Here is a 19,629-nt window from a genome sequence, read left to right on the forward strand (position 1 = left end):
AAAGATCTGTTCTCAGCTGTCAAATAACCGAGGACCTCCAATATGGCTGCCAGAGGATGTGTTACACCACCTGAAAGCCCTCCATTATTATTATTATTGTTGTCTGCGGTTCCACAAATTATAGTTGAATGGAAAGAAATGGAAAACTAACTCTTTAGGATAATTTTTTTTCTTTGAACTGACTGCATTTAGTTTTAGTTTTATAGATGTATATTTGGTCGTATGCATGTCTCCTGTATGTGTTTGTGAGTTATGTGTCCTTGCAAGAGCAGTATAGTGGTGTGAAGATGAAGCAATATTAAAACTGTCCATTATATAGTTTCTAGATGAGTATATCATACATACAAATATACATTCTTAAATAGGAGGCTAGTTACAAACACAAAACACAATATGTACCAATAGTAAAGTCCTTTTGTTTATACTGTGACAATGATATATATGAGTTATTGGAACATTATAAAAAAAGTAAACAAATGATAGCCTGAAATCGGTACTGTTCATAATGCACACACTCAATACTCACTCTCTTTCTCACACACACACACACACACACACACACCCACCCACCCACCCACACCCACACCCACACCCACACCCACACCCACACCCACACAAACACACACAGATATTGTGAAGGTAATAAATAAAGAGAACTGGGGCTCTTTCATTCGTCTGGATCCTCCATCTCAGCATCTTTGTCTTTATCTTTTTTTTTACAACAGCCACCTGAAACACAGAGATGTAAAACACAATCTGTCAGTAACACAGTCCAGACAATTGGCATTCAAAAAAATACTACAGAAATTACATCTCACATTTTTATATGCTTCCTCCAGCTTGAAATCAATAGTTAGTTGACACAGTAATGAGCGTATGGGTTAAAGTTTATTAGATGTGAAGATAATACCGTGAGTGCTTGTTGGATTGAGCAAGTGATCAACTGTCCCATTTAGTCTCTTTAGTGAAGAGATTTTCAGATTTGTTCCCGAGTCACAATATCATTTTATGATGTACTGAAACATTAGAGGAGTATACTGCTGCTATTAACAAGTTCTCCAGTCTCCAGTCTGACACAAGTCTGGTCTCGTCTCTAGACAAATTTTTCAGTTGACTTGTGTCCTTTTTGGAATCATCGTGGTCTTGCCCACTGGTCTCTCCTATCACTGTCTTGGGTTGCAACAAAGTCCAGTTAAAGGAATCCTTCAACATTTTGGGAATTTGCCTATTTGCTTTCTTTCTGGATGTTAGATGAGAAGATTGATATTTATCTCATGTCTGTGCACTAAGTATGGAGTTTGAGTCAGGACATGATTAGCCTAGCTTAGCAGGAAGGCTAGAGGGTGGGGTAAACAGCTAGCCTGGCTGTCTCAAATGTGAAAACAAACAGCTACCAACACTTCTAAAACTCATTAATCAATATGTTGTATCTAATTTGTTCAATCCGTACATAAAAGGAAATGTAAAAATGACAATTTATAGTTTTAGAGTGAGTTTTGTGCTGTTTGGTACCATGCGAGTCGGACAGTATGGATACATGAAGGTAGGTGGGATTATGTTCCTATAAAAGTCATTACATTTAAGACAACGAGATGCTGGTTATACAATGTTATATTTAAAAAATGGAATAACAAAGCCATGTATTTTGAGTTACAGTGAGAAGGTATAATTGTGATGTACTCGTCATAATAAAGAGTAATAGACAATGAACTTGAACATAAACAAAAGCTAACACATTAATTTACAGTGATCTTGACTAAACTATTGACAGTGTGTGACTTATTATAAGTAATGTGCCATAGATCTACCAGTCCTATTCTTCAAAGTATAGCTTATATCCCTAATTGAATACCACAGTATTCAATTAGGGATATAATTAGGGATCTTAATCATAATGTGTTGCTTTTAAGTAGCTGAGAATATGATAAAAGCATGTAGAAATGCAGAAAATGGTATTCAAATCCTTTTCCTTTTACTGGGGGAGGACCCCCAGACTCCCCGCTTTATTGTTGGCAAGTATGCTGATCAACTATACTTATTCACCACTGACCATGACTTGACTTGGCGTTTCATATATACATGCATTAAAATTGTGAATTTGGCTGCTGAACTTTAAAAAAAAAAAATGTTTAAACTGGGGGTTGAGGAGGAAGTGGAAGATGAGCAAGAGGGAGTTGAGGATGAAGAGGAGGACAAAGAGGTAGTACAATATTAAAGGCAAGGACCAGAGGATGCTGAGCAAGAGGAGGAGAGGATGAAGAGGAAGAGGGAGCAGAGGAACAAGAGGAGTGAAGAGGAGGAGGAGTAAAGGATGAAGAACAGGAGGGAGCTGTGGACTAATAAATAATTCATCGCCTCTCTCAGGTCCCTTTCTACCCTGACTTTCCTCTTTCCCACCTCTCCCTCTCTCTATTTGTCTCACTATGTCGTTCGCCCTGCCTTTGGTAGTCAGTTCCCAGTGGAAGCAGACTTCTAGACCAGGAATCTTGAATGTTGGTCTTGTTTTCCTGCTGCTCCTGTAGCTTTCTGGCTCCAAACATACACTACATACATTATGTGCCTGTGCACATGCATGTACATGTGTATCTGGACTGAAAGTAGATGCATGTGCATAGAAATGGTCCAATATAAAAACATATGACTCTCTTTTGTGTAACTGCAGGTGTCTGGAGGCGGGGCTGGATTAACCTGCATGGGGCTCAAGGCAAAAATTTGCTGTAGCCCCCTATTGAGTTTGTAGTTTAATAAAACACAAATGTATTTAGTAATATGTACTGTAAGTACTATAAACTGAAAAATTAAAGGTTTTAAAACTACATTTTTACACAGGGCCCCTCTACAAGACATGACCCATTCAGGAGCAACCTTAGGGTCCTTGCATATATTACCAAACAAATTTGTAATAAAACAAATTACCACACAGTAAACCTTAGGGTCTGGTGCACCAGGGCAGCTTTGTGAGGTTGGTTATCTAGCTTTGACTGCAAGTCTCTTAAAGTATAATTAGTATTAGCATTATTTTTCTGCCCTGTCATTAACTTCGCTTTACTTTGGTTTTAAATTTGTCTTTATGGCCCTGTACACCCACACAGATGTTTTCAGTTATTCTGGCTGAGGAGTCCTCTGCTCAGGTTGAAGGCAGGTGGAATTATGTGACATCACCAGACTTCATGTACTAATATGAATGATAAAGGTATAATTTCTCCTGCCCTAACAGATGCACCAAAGCTAACATGAGCGTGAGAGAGATGCCAGTCAAGCACAGTCTGTACACGCCCACACACTCCTGTGAAGGTCTACTCAGCCAAAATAATTAAAATCTCTTGTGTGGGTTTACCATAGGAGTGCAGGGCCTTAAAACCAGTTCCAGGTCGGAACAAATCTTACATTTGTCTTCATGAAAGCTGCACATGCAGAGCCCAATAAACAAAAGGTGAAATTTAGGAGATGTTTCACATGCATCTCCATTTTATGGTTTGTCCAAAACCAGGAAGACGACCATTTTAATTTGTGTGGCCAAAAGTGGCCATTTTGAAAGCCATTTAAGAATCATTGTCTCTTTGGGCTGCACTGATAACAGCTTTCTGCTGACATGCAACAAGAGTTTTCCCTTGTTCTTCCTTTCTAGATGCAGAAGGCTAACTAAAGGTTAACAGCTTATTGTGTGAAAACAGTTAAGAGCCACAGCTCATCTGTCAAGGTCAAGGTCACTGAAGCCCTGTACCTCTGCGTGTGAGGAGATACAGTAGCCATGTGAGTGTCATCACTCCTCACTTCACTGTCATACACTCTATAAACCAACAAGGAATCCATTGTTTTAAGGGGAGCTGATGTACTAAGAACAGATTTAGGCTTCCACTCTCTTGGGATCAAAGAGCACCAAGTAGGTGTGTGTGTGTGTGTGTGTGTGGGGAGGTTCCACTTGGGAAGCAGATGGAGCTGGTGGGTGGGTTTTGTGGGGAGGATTTAGCAGGCATGGCCAGCTGCTGGCTGTCCTTTAATAGAGACAGTCTCACCCTCCCCCCAAAAATGAAATCCTTAAAATGCTCCGTGTTGGGACAGACAGATACACAACAATAGAGAGAGGATGCAGAGAGATACAAAAAGACTATCAGAAGCAGAAAGTTACACTGATTTGTATTTTTGAAACCTGGAAGAGATAGCAATGTTTTTGGATAAAACCACTGATAACTGTTATTTAATATACACTCCACCACAATTGTGTCATAGTACCCCCTAAAACACAAACTTTCTTCTCAATATTTGCTCAAAATTCTGTCTTGACAAAAACATAAATTTTTTCCATAAGAAGTAGGATTCTCAGTATGTCTGCACATGTGTGTTTGGCTCCCATTTTGAAAATACTGATTGATTGAGGAGATGCTAAAGGTTGAAGAGAGGCGTTTTGGAGCGTGTTTTACTCATATAGCTTTCTATACAGAATGTGTGCAGGTATAAGGGCTCAAATTAAAGTCTGTAAATGTGACCAAGGGTGCACCCCAGGGTTTAGTTCTGGAGCCACTTCTTTTAAACCACTTAAGTAATAGTCTATGTTTGAATGTTCCACTCACAATCCACACACCAACTCAGATTGTCTACCTTTAATGTTGTACAACGAAGACTAAATGATTGATATTGTTATATTCAGTGTGATCAATTTCATGAATTTATTTATCCATTTTATGTATTGATTTTTAGGATTTATATCCATGGCAATCCATAGCAATGTCAGTCGGTCGTTCCACCACCTTGATCCAGACTGAAATCTGAAATATCTCAACACATATTGGATGGACTGCCATGAAATCTGCTGCAGATATTTGAGGTCCCTAGAGGATAAATTCTAATGAATGTGATGACCCTCTGACTTTTACTCGTGTGCCACCAGCAGGTCAAAGTTTTCACTAATTCAGTGAAATATCTCAACATCTACATGATAGTTTGACGCAAATTTGTATACAGATGTTTTTAGACTTTCTGTCTAACGCCACCATGATTTTAACATTTCTAATTTCTAAAAAACTTTGATCCCCTAACCTTTTATCCAGAGTGAAAATCTGCTGCATAAACTGGTCCAACCCCAAACCCATGAACTCAGCAATCTCTTTTGCAGCTCCTCCTCCTCCTCCTCTTCCTCCACCTCACACAACTTTCGTCCCTGATTTCTGATCGATCAAAAGAGCTGTCACTATCAGGGAACAGCACTTGTGGAAACCTTAATAAGCAGCAAGGACTTGCACTACAGTAACCTGGATATTGTGGGCTTTCTGCTGTAACCTGATTTCTGAAATATGTAAACAATATGTCAGAATTTCAGCCATTTGCTGCATGACTCTACACTGTTTCTCAAACCAGCTTGGCTGAATCAGACTGACAGACCTGCACCCCCTCCTACCATCCACCTATGCCCCCGAAGCCCAGGGGTCACGACATCTGACCCCTCCCCCTGAAGGGAGGTCCCGTTATGTCTAATCCTGTTTAATGAACTGAGTCAGACTGCTCTTAAATATCACTCACTGAACACCCCGGGCTGGGAAGGTGCTGACGGTTTAATAAGCTGCTTTATTATGGCTCTGTATGTGTATCGTGTGTGTGTGTGAATGTATGAGTGTGTGTGTTCGAGGGTGAGAAGGGCTTGAATTGATATTTGTTGGATATGAGCGAGTATATGTGAGTAAATTGAGATTTGGAATGATTTTAATTTACATAAAGATATTTTCCCATATTTTTTATTCAAATGTCCCACTGGAACTTGACTTTAAGTTTCCAGCGATTTTTGGAGGAACGTGGTGTTGTGGCCAAGGCTGTGTTGAGCTGCCACATTTACAACAAACACTCCACTGTCTCTCCAGTGTACTGATAATTAACAGAGGCAGGGAGGAAGAGACAGTAAACGCTTCAGTTAACAGCTGAACATCTCAGACGACTGTTTCCACGTGCAGTGACACACACAAACACACACAGTGATTTTCCGCAGCTTGTTGGCTGTTATGACTGCCTACATTAATCAAGACGAAACTCACAAACTGTTTGTTTAGTAGAAACTTGTTAATACAGAGGCTACTTAGATTTATTTAACAAGGAAAGGACCCTGTTTGCTCTGGTTTTTCAGGTAATCCTGTCTGGATTAACTTTTAAAACTAACATAGCGGGATACAGACAGGCCTGGGTCTAACCATCTGCAGCCTGCTGCAATGCTAAGCCGGGTCATTGTACCAGTGCTGGGGAAATCCATACATCTGTGAAGCAAAACAGTAGCCACAAAGAAACAGTGACCACAAAGATGGATGATTAAAAGATGCAAGGACGAAACAAGGCCACAGTAAACATTACAATGTTACCTTGTTTTGACCTTTCACTGTAGCATAACCCTGAGCTAATTTGTGTCAAATGAAAAATGGTGGACTATGAAGGAGTTTTGGGCCTGTTATCCTGAAATGACAACTTAATCATTCTGTTGTCTCAAGATGACAAATGTTAATTATAAAATAATTTAATTACAACATTATCTATATATCACAATTGTTTTTTGTGAATATGACTTAAATGCATCATTATCTTTCTGTGGTGAGCTAACATTGATGCGTAAAGCTTAATGTATTGCATGAGCTAAATGTGAAGCTACTGGTCGGCCTTTACTGTGAGACTTGTTGAAAATGAAATTTGCGGTTAGCTGAAGTTATCAAAGAGATTTCTCCATGTAGTTTTTCTACAACTATATTTAGACTTTGTCGAGAACTTGTTCGGAAACGTTGCGTTGACACAATAGATTTTACAAAATGATTAACAAAGCTCGATAAAGGAGAAAAGCTCAGAAAACGAGGACTGACATTACATCTTATTAGTGTGAACTGGAGTTACAAAAACAGAGAGCAACGCTGTTTATTTGGTTTCGTGAAGAGATGCAGATGCACAGAATTTTACTAAGGCTTACGCATTGTAACGCCACAATTTTATAAGCCTTTTCAACAATATAATTAAAATTTGAACATCTTTAACCACAACAAACCCTTACTTAACCCCAGCCATCACTAGCCTCAACTGAAACACAACCATTTTGAATGTTTAACACAACACAACTAACCATGGCTTATACTTAAAGCTGCACAAATCATTATTTTTATAATAACAAAGGATCAGGTGACTATGTGTAATGTGAAAGGAGTTGCTCAAGACCCCACAGAAAATTATGACCTGACTCTGCAGTTCCCCTCAACTCTATTGAGATTTTTAGTCTTTTTTTAGCTCATTGCTTTGTTTTTCAAGCCTGAAAAATCTTAGCCTGGGAATCAGACGAATCTGCGAGCTCATGTTTTATTTACTCTGGCAGATGTGTCTGGCCCCCCTCCCATTCAGACAGATTTCCACCCGTCATGGATCCGGTCGGGCCAATCACAACCATTTATCTAATATGGGGCGGGTTTGATATAATGAGTGTACAGAGGAGCGCGACCTTATTGGCCGTTGAGACATTTTCGTAAACAACCAAGATGGCTGCCGCAGGCTAGCAAAATCTGCTCTCATAAACCTAATTTCCAGCAGCAGCAGGCAGCTGTTTTTAGCGAAAAAGCTCTGATAAACCCACTGTGCACTAGCTGCTCAGCACCAAACAGCAGACAGACAAAGTTAGAGCATTTAGCAGCTAAAGAGCGTAACATTTTTCAGGAGTTAGTGGAGACCAAGACAGAGCTAAAAGGGCAGTAAATATCGGACTTACATTCATCTGATGGACACAAAGGTGTTAATATGTCAGATGTTGTGTTTACAGCTTGTTCTGCTGCCCTCAAGTGGCCAAAAAAAGTCATTAATGATGAAACATATCCACTTTCAATGGTATGCCTTAAACAACCTTCTGGTCTGGCAAGGCAAGTACAGGGCTTTTACAAAGAAATCTGGTGGATCAATAATTCTGGGATGTGAAAGGCTATTTGAGATATACAAAGTGTGAAAACCAAACAAATGACTGAACAAAAGGAGACTGATGCCATTGATTTAATGCAGTGAGACGACAAAGAATGAAAAGGATTTGTGATGAACTGATGTTTTGGGGAGCAGCCGGTGCACCTTGGGGGCCTCCCGCTACATGAGCAGCAGATTCCACAGAGGCCCTGCTCATTGACCTACACTTTGCTGCTTTAGCTGGGAAAGTTGTTTTAGCTTCATGCTCATGGCTTACAGGCCTAACACGCCATCTCTGAATGGCCCCAAAGAAGCTGTGGGCGCTTCACTTCTGAACATGACAGGCTAACATGAGCTACATGAATAATTTTGACTTGCTTTTTCAAGGCTGATTGCAATATTGTTTATGGATTAAATATGTCAAAATCTGTTGAATAACTCAGGATGACTGCATTTGGCAATTTTCATGCCAAATATGCCAAAACCACCAAGTAGATAGGAGTGAAAATCAAAGTCCTCCCTCTACGTCTTAAGAGTTTAGCAAACCGTGGGACTGCTCTGTATTTCTGTCTGTACATGGCTACTCAGTAATGTGGCTCTGAAAGAGTAGTCCATATCCAGCTCATAGGAAAGGGGAAAATGGGGAAAAAAAACCCACTCAGCTCCACAGCTTGCAGACTTGCCAGCTCTCTCTGCTCTAACACAAACACTTTCTTCTTTGTTTTTTTTTTTTTGCCTAAGTTGTCTGGGCCAGAGTCAGTGAATATGAGTCTTTAAAGCATGCACAGACACAATCGCACACACACACACACACACACACACACACACACACACACACACACACTATTCTGTACCACAGACAGCCTACACTATGCTGTGCATTCATGTGTTTCCTATTACCCCATGTCCTGGCAGCACACTCTTTCTGTTCAGTTCCTCCAGAATCAGCAGTTAATAGTTTGAATTACACCACCAAACAAATTTTGCACACACATAGAAACTATGCATTCCCACATTCACAACTATGCACTCAACATACAAACACTAACTCGGGAGCATTTTCAACTGTAAAACTAACTACAAACACACTCCTGCTCACTTACACATTCTCGACCCACTGAGACCTGGCTCTTCTAGTGCAGGTGCAAGTTATTATGCACACAATCCTGCATGCACTGAAGTCATTGGGTTTATATGGCAGTCATCTGCAATGACGTCTGCCATTCTCTGCATCAGTGACCCCGTTGTCATCACCACAATCATCAGCCAACTCCAGCAATGCTCCAAACAAGGTTCTTTTCGGAAATGGAGCAGTGCAGCTGTAGTTAACGGATAGTCCTGGTTTATTACAACTTGGATCATATTTTTGTAGTATGGACCATGGGTATCAATAACTTTGCCAAAGCAATACTCAGTCGCTGGTTATTTTAAATGTCAATCAAAACACCTTCTCTGGTCCAGCAGGTGGCCCTTGAACACATTACTGAACATTGTGGACCAGACTTTCTGTTGATAGGTTTCAACTAGGATCTTAATGCAAAGTTTTGAAAGTAGCAATAATGTGTATTTTCTGCAGTATTCAGAGTATTCAGTGATTTCCAGAGTTGTATTGCTAGCAGAGTAGAACAGCTTCTGAATTGGAATCTACCTTAATGGGACATTAAAACTTTCCATTGAAACCCAGGATAGTGATGTGGAGTGCCACTATGACCCATTTTAACAGCATGGCAAGTTACAATCTCACTTAAAGTACAGTTAAAGCTAATTCGCCACCATGCATCGGCTGAGCTTGTGTTCTTCTGTGTGGAGCTGTGGTGAAGAGTAATGAGTGAATGCTGAGGGTCAGAGGATGCCCCGGGTAGAAACGCCTTCATCCACAAACTCACCAACACACCCACTCACTGGGGTTCGCCAGGTTCCCATTCCATAAATCCTTGTTTGGGGGTATGTTTTTCTTGTCTGGGGCCTGGCTGACTTCCCCCTCACTGGGGTTTATGTGAGGTGATGGAAAGACTGAGAGGAGGGTGGAGGACGGAGATGGGAGGAGGCAAGCATTAAAATGTAACTGGGAAAGCAAAGAAGAAAAGGCTGGGTAAGTGTAGTGTTTGTCTAGTGAAGAGTTGGTACAGGAGAGAGATTTAGACAGAAAGGATAAGGAGAATAGCAGAGCAGATACCGGACTTGGTATTAAAGTTAGGAACCAGTTGCTCAACTCCACATAGCTTCACATTGTTTTCCACTCAGAAAGTGGAAGCTAGCTAGCCAAGCTTGCTAATGTTAACACTAATTTCCATATCAGCATAGTTGGTATATCAACACATATATTTTTAACAAGGCCATGAGTCTAAAAACATGCTAGCAGCTTTGTGAGGCTACATAGGCAGAGGTACAATGTTTACCACAGTCACGTCTTAGTTTTTTTTGTGTTAGCATGCTAACATTTGCTAATTACCACTAAACACAAACGCAGCTGAGGCTGATGGGAATGTCATTAGTTATGCAAGAATTTGGTTATAAATCAAAGTATTGGACACGTTGACATTTTGTCCTCGTGATGGTGCCAGATGAAAAGTCAGAAGATCACAAGGAATGTCTGCACCAAATTTCACGTCAATCTATCTGGTAGTTATCAAGACATTTTACTCTGAACCAAAAATGTCAACATGCTCATATCACTAAGGTCACAAGCAGGGGGTCACCAAAGTGCCAATCCATACAGTAGATGTAGGAATATTTTACTGGATAAGTAAAAAAATTGACCTGATGAAAGGAAAAGTGAGGGGCTCAACAAAGGCATTAGGAATCATCCACAGGGGGGCATTAATATATAAACACAGTTTCATGAATATCTATGCAATATTGGTTATTTCAGTCTGAACCAAAGTTGAGGACAGATGGAACGACTAACCCACTGAGTGGGACACTGCCATCCTTAGAGCTGTATTGCTAGTGTGGCTCAAAAATGTGTCTGGGTCTATTATTCCTAGAAACAAATCTGTACACTTCTATTTTAGACCTCAATGACTACAAATCACTATTTAGAAAATGATTTTTTACTTAGAATGAAGCTGAATGAATGCACAAAATCTTAATAATATGAGAATATGAGAAACAACCAAGCTTGTACATATGAGTCATTTGTATTAGTAGGTTGCTCATGTAGGTCACATTAGACAAGACAACCATTGCAAACAACTGGTGTAAAACACTAGAAGACATTAGATAAATATGAGCTGGATCAGCAGTGTATAGAAAAGTATTAAATTCAATTTTAAACACTACATTATTCACATGAATCTCTGTAGGAAACTGCTAATTGTAACTCATGGGATGCTATGGAAGTATCTAATATTAACATTAATCACAATGTTCTTTTCCACTATTTGCACTGTCTTGCGGGTTTGAAACAGAGTCAAAACTACACAAGTCTTACTTACATTGCCTCTACTTCAATTTTTCCAAAACAAGTCTGACATACAATAGTTTCAGTTTATGTTAAAGTAATTATGTGAATATGTGTTTAGTTCCCTCTGTTATAAGCTGTGCCTGATTGCATGCTTAAAAGCAGTTTGGAAACTTGGCTTGATTACAAGTTAGGGTGTTTCATTTGAGGGCAGTTGAGCCAGCTGAACGTTTGCCAAACTCATGGTGAAAGGCTCTATTAAATTCATCATCATTTCCACAACAGCTTCAGTGGCTGTTTTGGGGTGTTTGCAAGTAAAATCTGTGTGTATCTCTCTCTATACATCAGGTAAATGTGCTAAGACAAAGTCTAAAGCTCTGCTAGCAGCCCCTGGAGGCTGCAAGGTTCATCACACCCCACAAGATTCACGTGCTGGACAGAACCAACAACATACTTAAGATTTTGCTATAGCTCTAGCATTAGTGTGAATGAAAATGTAGTTTGTTCTGAAAGTGGCACAACGGAAAGGGTTCATTAAAATTAAATAGGTTTATCCTCTTGGGAGCAGAAAATGGTTCAGTAAAGTTCCTTGCAATCTGCCTATTAGATTATGAGATATATTGTGTTCGAAACTCAGATTATGGTCTGAAGGTGGCGCTAGAAGAAAGCTCATCTGTCTTCAAACTGAAAAAAAGGTTCATCCTCTGAGACTCAAAAATGTGCTCACTAAATTGCATCGCAATCTGCCCACGGAAATTTAACAATTTGTCTCTACAAATGGACATTTTTGCCTGGTGCTGGCATTACAAAACTTATACATGGTGAGCAAAAACAATATGATTCATGATTCATCCTCAGGAAATGATGAATATCCGCAGCTAATTTCATAAACGTCCGACCATTCAAACTTGAGATACCTTGTCATGTATAAAAGCTGATAGAAAATGTTAAGGGTTCATCCTCTGAGGCTCATGAATGTGCTCAGTAAATTCCATGGCACCATTAGATTTGAATACTTGTGTACAAGAGAAACTTTGACTTGGTGGTGGTGTAAGATGGGTCATCAAAATAACTACTAGTTGTCCTCTGGGGATCACACTTCATGGCAAGTGTTGGACAGGCAAAAACAGTAAATAGGACAAGACGTATCTTGCTTTTTTGACTAGTTCAAAGGCCTCAGGGAAGGCAAGTGATGATTATGTCGCTGTCCTGCCTCATCTAAATTACACCAGACTGCTCCAGCACAAAGCGCTGCTGCATGTTGGTGACTACAGAAGACCTGACTAACTGGAAGTTTTATCAGAAAAAGCTCAGTAGGCAGCTGTACCTCTGCACACCTCCAGTATACTGACAGTGCCTGTCATTAGACTCTATGACAATACAAGTGTTGGTTTATTTATCAGCTGAGCAGAGCAGAGGGGGGCACACTGATGGGCTAGAACCCTGTGATCACATCTCATCTCCATATCCATCGCTGTGCGCTGATGAACCTGTGGGGGAAGGGCTGATCAATTCCTTAGCTGGCACAGATATATCTATTCCCACCTTTACATCCATATGGATCCAATTAACCTATATCTATCAATCACCAGTCTATGTATCTGGTATCTAAGTCAAATCTAAGACCTTTAAGAATTTCAAGCTGCAAGGAAGTGAAATCATGACTTTAACCACTAAAATAAAGGAACAAAGCAGATATAACCAGTGATGGATGAAAAGACTGACCAACCAACATTTCTATCCTTAGGCCACCAATTGTATAGCAAAAAAGATTGTGAGTATATTTACTTACAACTTCAGGATTTTAAAATACAACTGTATCTTCTTTCTACTCTCCATAAAATATTCTAGTGAAGAAATCAGTGCCTCTCTATGACCAGTTAAAAAATTAAAGCCTGAACATTGTAGAACACTGCACAGTTTGATCGCTTATCGCTTTGACAGGCTATTTATATAGCAAGGCTTAAACCCTCACCCAACCGAGGCTCACGATGAAGACATCAACACACCGCAGCAAGCCTAATCTCTCTCAAGATAAATCTGTCATGGAAATGAGAGTAGAAAAAAATAGATTTTGTATTACTTTAAAAGCCAGTTTTCCATCCTGCTTTATCTTTTTCAGTGTCATCATCCATTCCCTGCATCAAGAGATTCAATTCTCATACGCTCAGTGACAACTGGTCTTAAAACAGCAGCATAGGGGCCATGGGATAATACTATGTCACCTACAGGGCGGGCTTCCTGAAGATTAGTGAGAATGTAATAAGGAGTGGTAATACAGAATTTGATTTAAGAGCAGAGATCCCTAACATTCCTTCTCTATGCTGGTAAAGAGCTTCATGTATCTCATGCTGGCATTGTTCTTCCTCTCCACAAGAGAAAACTAAATTAACTCATTGGTTGCTGTCATATTTTAGCTACAGTATGTGTGAGCATGTGTTTGTCTGGGATTATAAATTCATTTCAGGGTAATACATTCGCTGATTTTGGAGGTTTTTGTACATTAGCAAAGCTATGAAACTTGTTAGATTTATCTCTGTATAACAGTATGACAGTGTGTTAGAATAAAGGGTTCATATAGACAAGGCCTTTACTGAACAGGTATGTATTAGATCGGCTTATTGTTTTAGAGACCATCAAAACTTGTGATTCTGCTGCTGAAGAAATTCACTAATTCAGACAAGAATAAAAAACAAATAACATCATAAAATATTTATATTGAATTTAAGACAAGTTAATATTTCATAAGGCCTAATAAATTAGATTTTAAGAGATTTAAGACTTTTTAAGGATTTGCAGAAACACAAAACAATGAATGTTAGAAAGAGTGTGGAGCGAGCATTTTCCAAAACATACAATCGATTTGATGACCCCCTGCTTGGCATCATCATCAGCCTAACATTTGTACATTTGTATACTTGTACACAACAAATATCAGAATCTGTCCATTCCCTAAGCACATATTCATGCTCTCAAGGGATGAACCCATTTGATGTTACTTTTAGGATGCATTCAGGAACAGTATTGAGTGTTGGTCATCCGCATTTTGGCAGCGCTCAGAGCCAAATACACAATCACTGTACTTACCCACGTAAAACGGACGAAAATAGACTTCAGTCTTGTTTTCTATTATATGAACTTTTTAGTGTGTTTTTGTGTCATATTAATATTCTAATCTGTTACACGTAAAGCAATAATGATCCTGATAAAAAGCAAGCCTATGAGAACATATCAAAAAGCGCCTTCCAAACCGTTACAAATGACTGCTACAAAAAGGTTCATATGACCATTTTCTGATAAGCTACCTCTATGTTTAAGGTTTAAGTTTCGGCAATTCACACTAGCTTAGGGAAGGATCGTGGCCATGGTTAAGAGAAACCAATGTTGTCTGTTGGTAGGAGACACGATGCACACCTCAGTCTCTGGTGTCAAAGTCCAACACGTTGTACCTCCAACCATCTACTCCGACCTCCTCCCTAAGAGGTTTTGTGACACTAAACAACATCATAAACATTTCACTTTTAGTGTTTGAACAACCAATGCTGTCATTTTTCTGATGAGAACTGTTTCGATTCTACAGTTCAAAAACACAATATTTCACAAGAGGTGAACGTAAATACTGGGTGGTTGCACTCTGGGCTCAATAAAGCTTTGAAATGACAGTGTGGAGAGCAGACTCCCACTGCAGCCAACTGTTTGGGGGTTGTAGGGCCAAATGAAGAGCCAAGAGGCCAGTAGTTTAATTTTAGAGCTCTGTGGTGTCACTGGGAGTCTGCTGCTACCCCTCTGTTTAGGCTTCTTGCAAGTCTGCTTGAGCTCTGCATACACACTCAGCATACATTTCATACATCAATTTCTTCTCAATTTCAGAAAAATTTAATAGGCGGTTGGTCTTCAGAGGACAACTGTGAGATCAGATAGTTGTGGTGGCGTTCTGGCAGCTGTGGTGTCACTTTCCTGTGAATTACAGCTTGTGCTGAAAAGACTGGGTGTTGCCCACACTGGAACATGGATACCGTATCTTATTCCAGAGAACATTTGTTTGGAAAGCCACCCTGACATTTTGAATTGTTTGGCTGGAGATAGTATCGACAAGCCATTGTTACCCCTTGATTGTGCAGAGAAAATATACATGAAATATGTAACACTATTAGATTATTCTATGTTTGCAGAGTATTTTTACATTTGAAAACATAACTACTACTATATGTAGCATTTTATACCAACTGAAGCAACAATACTTCCCACTGCAGCACATATTGTGCTCCAAATTCAATCAGGCTTGAACCTAGTAAACAATATGCAACAATAAGGCAGCTACATTTCCATTATTACCATTCATGGGCCTGTGAGCATGTATCCAATACTAAAAGGGCCATCTAAGCATGTTAGTCTTCCTCCATCACAGTGAAGGGACTGCTGTTGGTGGCTGTGAAAGCTGCTTTATTGAGGCCTAAACTCCTGCATTTAGTGAGGAAATCAGCTTGAACATACCATTCTATTTCTGTACGTTCTCCTCTCTCTTCCTAATGGGATTATAGGCAAATAGAAACAGAGAGGGCATGGCACATAGAGCAAATTTAGGTATTTAAGACGGGGGAGAGAATGTGAGTAAGAGCCTAAATCTGCATAAATTCGTGTGTAGATATCTATTTGTTTGCCTGTGTCTGTTATAGCATGTATGCTTGTGGATATGCCCAGTAGTGGTTGGGTATATGTATACTGTATGTGCACAAATGACACCGAAAGCTAATGGGCAGATTGCCATGAAGTGTGTGCAACACATTCATGCACCTCAGAGAATGAACCCTTTTTATTTAGAATACTCCACGGTATCTCCTCTAGTGCCACCTTTAGCTCTAATGTCAGCATGCACAGTAGATTTTTTCCAGTTTTCTAGTAAATTGTCCACATCGGACAATTCTACAACTCACGATTTAAGTCCAATGCCAACGTTCAGTGCCAATGTAGGAACTAGTGGGCCCTTTATGTAATGTGGTAAAAAGTTAGGGTGCGGAGACTGTGGTGGTGGATGGGTGTGTAGTGTGTATGGAGACCGGTATTAGCATCCAATCACAGACCTGCAGTTAATGATCGCCTTTTTATTAACCATAACAACTTTCCCTTACTTTAACGATAGTTGTCAGGCACAGATATTGTAGAAAGGCAGATTTTTAAAAACATTGGCATTGGACATAAAAAAAACCCCCTTCATGTCTGTTAGGGTTGGATATTTCATAATCTACTGGACAGGCTGTCATGACATTCATGCTCCCAGGAAGAAGCCTTTTGATCTTGATAACCCCACGGCCTTTCCTTTAGCACCGACCTTAGCACAAACGGCTTTGTTTGTCCTACTACTGGTAAGACTCCAAGAACAGCAAAATCATGTTGATTGTTCTGTTTGATCGTATTGCAGCCACTAGGGGCCGTCAGCAGGGCATTAAACTTTCAGTCTTGTTTTCTGTTGTATGAACTTTTATGGGCACTCCAGCCGAAACTCTGAGGCCTGGTGCATATTGCCACAGATGGGTTATGAATGAGTGGAGAAACATAACGAATGCAGATGCTGCCATGACGGGCATGAGAGCATACCGAATGATTTGACCAATATGAAGATGTGAATCAGATGCTGTGGCCTTCACTGTCACCAGATCGCCAGCTGAACACCTGTGGTAGATTCTGGAGTGGCGTGTAAGACAGCGCTCTCCACCACCATCATCAAAACACCAAATGAAGGAATATCTTTTAGAAGACTGCTGTTCCACAGACTTAGAGAATCTGTGACAAGGAGCACTGAAGCTGTTCTCGAGACTCGTGGTTGAACAGCACCTTACTAAGACACTTGATGATGGTTTTTCCTTTTATTTGTCACCATCTGTATATTTCACTCAATCTGATGATATAGGCTACACACACACAGCACGGTTCTGTGGCTGTACACTGGTGTATTTCAATCCGAGAACAGAAGGTCTCTTCCAAGTTCATGGAAAGTTCTGAGACGCTGTGGTCTGGAGCAGACTAAACAATAACAAATAGAAGCAACAGACGCTACCAAGGAACCAAATGCCCACTGATATATACACGGGGGGGCGGCAATTCCATTGACCTATAAGTTTGCATTGCCCCATAAATGTGTGGTTTGGCTATTTAACACCTTTCTCCCATAGGAGAAATAATTAAAGTGTACTGTGTGTGGGTAAACATGTCCAACTGGCACTTTCTCTCATATAGAGTGCCAATAAAAGGGCAGAAGATTGCAGTACACTCCACTGCATCTACTCAAGCAGTCATTAATGTCCTCATGTCTTCCCCATACAAAACAAGAGCAGCAACAGTTAGTGGATTTACATTAGATTCATGCTCTGTCCTGATTTTCTCGACGAGTGAAGAGAGTGAGATGGGATAGGGACGGTCATTATAACACGCTATGTAATTAGGCAGTCTAACCCCCTCCTCGCCACCAGCTGTACATTCCATAATCCATATTCAAATGTAGCGCTGACACAGAAACAGCCCTGTAAAACCCATAGAGCACTGCTGGCACTGTTCAGCTCTCTGTACCAGCCTTGGGGATGTGTTGTGGGGTTTTTGGAAGGATTTGGAAGGGTAGGAACTGTAATTTGAAGGACCACTGGTATGAATAATGAGCTCTGTGTTCCTCTTACAGATAGAAATGTAGACAAACACAAAAACAACCAAATGAGAGACTGCAAAGCTGAAATCCCAGCTTGTTCTATTTTACTTCCTCTAACTGTACAAGAAACACCATGTTATGACTAAATAGGAAAAAATGAAGGCATGTGATTCTTTTATAAATCCTTCATCTTTTGTCCTTATGCAGCTTCTGCAAGAGAGCAGTTCAACATGCTGCTGTTTGGCCTCCGGTTTACAATTCTGTGTGATGAAGATTTAGTTCAGCATCGCCCCCTCTGGAGAACACTATTGTCAAGTGTATTAATTAGCCTATTTTGTGTAAGTATAACGATCTGCATAGTTTAGTTAATTTACGGGGCATGCATAAGAATGATGGAGGAGGATTGCAGAGGAGGAAATCTGCTTGGGAAATTTGTTTCATATTTACATAATTATTTAGAAGCTCCTGCTGATGCTGAAACTGAAATTTTGGGCTTTAATTTATTCCAAAAGGCTTGTGTTTGCTCAGGGATTGTGCACAGGGACTCAGCTGGTTAATCAAGCATATGTATAATTCATTTTCCAAGCATGGGGTCTGGCACTGAGGCTGTTAAGATGAGCTTTTCTAAATGTAATATTTTCACTTTCTCCCTGTGAAGTTGAAGCCATATACTCTGAAGACTTGGACTATATCAATAGTGCCCAACCTAAACATCATGTAATAGGAGGATTTTCTGAGGATGACAATATGGATCTACTACTGCCTCCCCATCCCCCCTCCTCCCCCTGCCTCCTGCCTCCATCTCCACACCCCTGCTGAGACCCCCACAAGTCAGTCTGAGGCTGCTTACACAAACAATTAGGAGATATTTTTGGCTTCTTAAAAGAAAAAAAAATCATTCAGTAATTGTGCCTTCTGTTAGAGCAGCCACTTTGTTTCAAGCCTGCTGCACTGAAACATGCACACACACACACACACACACACACACACACACACACACACACACACACACACACACACACAGTAGATGGGCAGAGATTGAAGAGCGAATAATCTCTATGAACCTCATGGTCCATGACAAACCACCAGAGATTCCATTTACACTTAAAAAGACTTACCAGGCCGCATTGCAGTGAGCAGGCAGACGTACTGTACACTGGGCTTTCACTGATAACGGTTTGTTAAGGCCAATACTGACACTGATATTTTACGACTGAAGGTGCTGCTGAACATCTGCTGATATTCAAGAAACATTATAACAACAAATGTATGCAGTTATTGATGGGTTTACTGAGGTGCAGGGACACAGAGGACAGAGGGAAACATTACAATTTGAATTCCCAAATCAAGAAAATGATCTTATTAATTATCTTTGGTTGCTTTTGCAGTGCTGGTTATTTGTGCATAATGGTTGCATCCTGAGGTTGAGACTGCACTTTCCTGTGACCCTAGAGACTCTGATGTAGGGGTTAACAGTGGCGCGGCCTGTCTCCTAAAAATTATGTTAAGCACACTACAAATTTGCAATAGCAAATCTTTGAGTGTGAAAGTTCATTCTTGACCTTTGAATTTGGAAGGTATCTGCAAACTGTCACCTGCCAATGTAAAATTTATAATACCAAACACATCTGCAAAATATTCACTGTCAATGTATTGCTATACCTGCTGCGCGGATAATGCCCACTGGCAA

The 19,629-nt window shown here is 40.2% G+C and overlaps 1 protein-coding gene across 5 annotated transcripts in view; it reads right to left on the bottom strand.

Moving 5' to 3' along the window:
- Positions 1–602: 602 nt before the first annotated feature.
- cdk14 (cyclin-dependent kinase 14) overlaps positions 603–19,629 on the bottom strand; it is a 196,794-nt gene continuing 177,767 nt past the window's right edge. For all 5 annotated transcript variants that reach the window (XM_044208669.1, XM_044208671.1, XM_044208670.1 and 2 more), the window contains one exon: positions 603–729. The gene's annotated coding sequence lies outside the window, so the exon portion shown is untranslated. The remainder of the gene's footprint in view (positions 730–19,629) is intronic.

The sequence above is a fragment of the Siniperca chuatsi genome, linkage group LG9 (assembly GCF_020085105.1).
Source record: "Siniperca chuatsi isolate FFG_IHB_CAS linkage group LG9, ASM2008510v1, whole genome shotgun sequence".
Taxonomy (NCBI): domain Eukaryota; kingdom Metazoa; phylum Chordata; class Actinopteri; order Centrarchiformes; family Sinipercidae; genus Siniperca; species Siniperca chuatsi.